Source organism: Mustelus asterias, chromosome 18, assembly GCF_964213995.1.
Source record: "Mustelus asterias chromosome 18, sMusAst1.hap1.1, whole genome shotgun sequence".
Lineage (NCBI taxonomy): Eukaryota > Metazoa > Chordata > Chondrichthyes > Carcharhiniformes > Triakidae > Mustelus > Mustelus asterias.
Window position 1 is genome coordinate 75,637,559 of NC_135818.1, and position 5,701 is coordinate 75,643,259.

The window sequence follows — 5,701 nt, forward strand, 5'->3', positions numbered from 1 at the left end:
AGTGCTTATGAGTTGGTGTGAGAGACAAATAAATAGAAGTTTCATCTCTGAACAAAACAAAAGTTATGATTTGTGGAGTCAGGGTCCGAACTGGGACCAATGATAACATAACAGACATCTACTGGAACCACATCCGAGGATAGGGCATTGTCCGGTTGAACGTTGGAATTTTTCCACCTAAAGACCACGAAAGAGCTGGAGCTTTCAGGACCAAAATCAATAGAGGTTTGCTCAATGAGGATAACAAGGAAGATGGGGCGAAACTGAGGTTAATAGACTTGGGGACCATCAGTCACGATCGAATTGAATGGTGGAGCAGGCTCAGGGGACTGAATGGGTTCCTCCTGCTCTTATGTTCCTCAATGTTTTAGGTTTGCGGATTACAACATAATGCAATGACTCATGAAAGGCTGAAGATGCAATAGGACTGGTGAGTTTAGCCAGCACCACCGCACACCGCCCACCCCAACCCCCCCCCCCCCCCCCAACCCATCTCTCAATCAACGTCATCATCCGGTCATTACCAGGTTGCTGTTCTGTGGGATCTTGCTATACGCTAAATTGGCTGCTGCATTTCCTACATTACAGTGAGCGAAAGCACTTCAATACGTCATTCACAGGCTGCAAAGTGAATTGAGTCATTCGGTACTCGGGAAAAGGCGCTATACAAATGTGAGTCTCTCTCTCTCTCTCTCTGGCTGCACCAAGACCCAACAGAAAGAGATACAGCCCCTTTAATTAAATTGCGGGCTGCTTTTCAAAAACAAGTGGGGGGAAAAAAATGTCCTCGAAGGCATAGTTTATTTCAAATGTGAGGCAGAGCTCTCCTTGTGGTAAGAGTTTGGCAATTAGCTGTGTCTCCTTGGCAGCCTCACTTGTCATGAAACCATTTCGTAACGCAGAGACAAAACTTTATGCAGTGTCAAATATCGCTGCTCCTGCTCGACACAGCACCACCGGGCATGTCCCTTCCACGGGATCGGACAACTTCCTAGCGCAGCAGACGGAGCTTGAGGCTGCTGAGGGTTTTTAACAACCAGTCACGGTTCTTTTCCCTTACTAGGCTGTTGCCTGGCTGAGCAAAGGGGCTGGTGGTATTTGATTAATTCCATTGACTTAACAGCAGATTGTTAGCCCTGTGGGGAGGGTGCAGTCATAAGTCGGCTTTGATGACAGTTTGGAATTGCCTAGAAATGAAAAGGAAGGAAATGAAGTGTATGTATTTCATTGCGTTCAGTGGTTGGGATGGAGGGAGGGTGGGGTAAGAGGTGACAGGGGTAGGAGGGAAATCAGCAGAAGTTTACACATTGTTCAGGGGAACTGTGGGGGCAGTTTTATGTTTAGGTTTATTTGTTAGGGTCACAAGTAGGCTTACATAAACACTGCAATGAAGTTACTGTGAAAATCCCCTCGTCGCCACGGTCCGGCGCCTGTTCGGGTAACACTGAGGGAGAATTTAGCACGGCCAATGCACCCTAACCAGCACGTCTTTCAGACTGTGGGAGGAAACCGGAGCAGCCGGAGGAAACCCACGCAGACACGGGGAGAACATGCAGACTCCACACAGACAGTGACCCAAGCCGGGAATCGAACCCGGGTTCGCTGTGAGGCAGTAGTGCTAACCCACTGTGCCATCGTGCCACCCAGGGAGAAAATGTCAGGATTAGAGAACATAACTGAAAAATTAGATGTCGGCCATTTGGGCCTACGATTATGAATCACCTCAACACACAAAGGATGGCAGAAGCTTAGAACTCTATGACAGAGCTACAGGGCAGAATTTAATGTTCCAGGCTGGACTCATGGCCACTGGCTGGAAATCCCGCCTTGAAGATTTTCAGCCAGTGGCCCAATGCAATTTTCTAAGAATCTGGCACTTAGCTGGGCAGCATTGGACCTCCTGTTGAATGAAGCCTGAAGCCTGGTACAGGACAGAACCCCCAGCTCCCCCACCCCTCACAGTGAGCTGCATCAGAGACTGGCAGCTCTCCCATACTGGCAGCACCAACAAGAACAGGGATCACTGCCAGCATTGCACTTGGGCCATCACTAGGAGTCAACAATGTATCCTGGAGAGTGATAAGTGGGGCAGGATGGCATTAGCAGGTCGGGAGGGCCGCTGGGTGGGGGGGGGGGGGGGTCGGGGGGGGATAGCAGACCTTTGACATGATGGTGCCGGCCCACGGTGAACCCCCCCACTCTCTCCATCAGGCACAGAGTGCCTGAGTACAAGAGACAACCCCACACTCCGCCCCCCTGAGTAGATCGCAAGCAAACTTGACAGGGTTTCTACTTTTTAACACAGATTTGCATGGCGGGACAGGCTCAAGAGGCATTCATGTTTCGTTATCCTATATTTATATTCATAAAAGCATAACCTCTTAAATCCTCTAAGTTTCTAATCATCTCACACCTGGTCGGCAACATTTGACCGAGTATGGCATCAAGGATCATCGGTAACCTTCCTTCCATCATAAGGTCAAAAATAGGGATGTTCACTAATGATTGCACAATGTTCAGCACCATTCACTACTCCTCAGCTACTGAAACAGTCCATGTCCAAATGCAGCAAATTCTGGACAATATCCAGGCCTGGACTGACAAGTGGCAAATGACATTCACGCCACACAAGTGCCAGGAAATGACCATCTCCAACAAGAGAGAATCTAACCATCGCCCCTTGTCAAACAGCACTGTGGGTGTACCTACACCACGTGGACTGCAGCGGTTCAAGAAGGCAGCTCACCACCATTTCATCAAGGACTATTAGGGATGTGCAATGAATGCTGTCCCAGCCAGTGACGCCTACTTCCCACTTTCAACATGCTGGGGGTTACCATTAACCAGAAACTGAACTGGACTAGCCATATAAATACTGTGGCTGCCAGAGCAGGTCAGAGGTTAGAAATCCTATGGTGAGTAGCTAACCTTCTGACTCCCCAAAGCCTGTCAACTATCTGCAAGGCACAAGTCAGAAGTCTGAAGGAATACTCCCCACTGGCCTGGATGTGTGCAGGTCCAACAACACTCAAAAGCCTGACACCATCCAGGACAAAGCACCCCACTTGATTGCCCATCCCTTCCACAAACATTTACTCCCTCCAACATTGACGAACAGTAGCAGCAGTGTGTACCATCTATTAGATGCACTGCAGGAAATCACCAAGGCTCCTTAGGCAGCACCTTCCAAATCTACAACCACCACCATCTAGAAGGACTAGTGCAGCAGATACATATGAATACCACCACCTAGAAATTCCCTTCCAAAGCACTCACCATCCTGATTTGGAAATATATTGCCATTCCTTCACTGTCGCTGTATCAAAATCCTGAAACTCCCTTTCTAACAGCACTACAGGTGTACCTACACCACATGGACTGCAGCGGTTCAAGAAGGTAGCTCACCACCACCTTCTCAAGGACAATTAGGGACGGGCAATAAATGCTGGCCTAGCCAGTGACGCCCACATCCCATGAATGAGTAAAAAAATAGTTGGTTGACCAAGCAAATTTAAAACGAAAAAGCAAAGCAAAATATTGCAGATGGAGGAAGACTGAAACAGAAACTGAAAATGATGGGCCACACTCAGCAGGCTAGCTGCATCGGTGGAGAGAGTGAGAGACAGAGAGAGAAACAGAGAGAGAGAGACGCCGTAAACCTCTGACCTCGTCCATAGCTGGGATTCTCCGGTGCCATTGCAGTGAATGGAGTTTTGGCTGAGCGCGGGAACGGGTAGGATCGGAGAATCCGCCCGGGGGAAGAGGGAGAGAGATGGAATGTCATCTGCCTAAAGCATGAAGTGTGATTCTCTCTCCACAGGTGCCACCTGACAAGCTGGGTGTGTTCCCAGCTTTTTATTTCAATTTTGAAAAGCGAGTTTAGATGAAAATAACACAAAAGGATTTGGGGGGGAGTGGGGGGGGGAATGGTGGGATGCAGTTGGGGGGAGATGTTGAAGAGTTGGCACAAGTTAATTGTCTATCCAAGGTGAGAGAGGGGGATTTGTGAGCGTTGGTTTATTAATGTGGGAAAGTTTGCTGCCTGACAAATATTTTTGAATTATAATGAAGTGTGCTCCTTCCAACCCGATTGCGAGCGAGGCCTCAGCCAGAATAGTGTTCGAATTCACCACGGGCGCTACCCGAGGTGGCAAAACGACTGTGATTCACTACAGACATTCTTGGTATTTTGACAAGCTTCTCTCAAAAAACAATGAGCTGAATTTTAGAGGTGGGGTGAGATGGGGGGGGGGGGGGGGGCGAGATGGGGGATTTGGCGGTGTCGGGTGGGGGGGGGGGGGGGGGCGATGGAGGAAGGTGCATATTCATGATCCTGATAATATGCTGGGGTGGCCTTAATGAGGTAATTGTGGGACTACAGTCCCTCGGGGGAAAAGAGGCCCCACCCTCGCCAGCTGCCAGCCAATCTGCTTGACCCACAGCTGAGAAGTCCGAGGTGTGCTGGAACTCGGTAGCGGGCAGTTGCGAGGACTACACAGAGGCCGGAATTTTACCGGCGCGCCCGACCCAATTCCGGGGGCGAGACTCGGAGAATGGCATTCTGCGTTGGCCTCGGGCGGAATCGTACGAAACTCGGGCGGACGTGCCGGTAAAATTCCACCCAGAGTCACCAAGAAGAAGACAGCATGGATACCGTAAGGTAATTTGCAGCTATATAAGACCCTCGTCAGACCCCACTTGGAGTACTGTGCTCAGTTCTGGTCACCTCATTCCAGGAAGGATGTGGAAAAGATTGAAAGGGTGCAGAGGAGATTTACAAGGATGTTGCCTGGATTGAGTGGCATGCCTTATGAGGATAGGCTGAGGGAGCTCGGTCTTTTCTCCTTGGAGAGACGTAGGATGAGAGGAGACCTAATAGAGGTATATAAGATGTTGAGAGGCATAGATCGGGTGGACTCTCAGAGGCTTTTTCCCAGGGTGGAAATACGAGAGGACACAGGTTTAAGGTGCTGGGGGGTAGGTACAGGGGAAATGTTAGGGAGAAGTTTTTCACACAGAGGGTGGTGGGCGAGTGGAATCGGCTGCCGTCAGTGGTGGTGGAGGTAAACTCAATAGGGTCTTTTAAGAGACTCATGGATGAGTACATGGGATTTAATAGAATGGATTGTTATAAGGTCGGCCTAAAAGGTAGGGATATGTTCGGCACAACTTGTGGGGCCGAAGGGCCTGTTTTGTGCTGTAGTTTTTCTATGTTTCTATGTAATTCTTTGAGTGGGGAGGGATCGGGACATTCGGGAAGTGGGGAGCATGGGGCGAGGGAGTGGGCAGAGGTGCCTTGGGGGAGACTACCCACCGCATTTTGGCATCAGAGGTGGATTCAGGTCCTTAAATGCCCATTAATTGATTAATTAAGGGCCTTTTTTAAAATTAATTTGTGGGACATGGGCATTGCTGGCTGGCCTGCATTTATTGCCCATCCCTAGTTCTCCTGTAAAGCTCATTGGACCACATGACGATGTTAACGGTGCCAAAATATTGCAAGTTGTTGTCATTAGCACATTGTAGTGCTGTCTATTTCCAATGGCAGCAAATACTGGGGAGAATTTTGGGGCCCTACTTGTGGTGTTTTTGATCGGGTGCATGCAGAATTGGAAGGATGGCTTCCCACTGATTTCAGAGCTCTCACAAGAACGCAAGAAATAGAATCAGGAGTAGGCCAGACCATTCCATACAATTATGG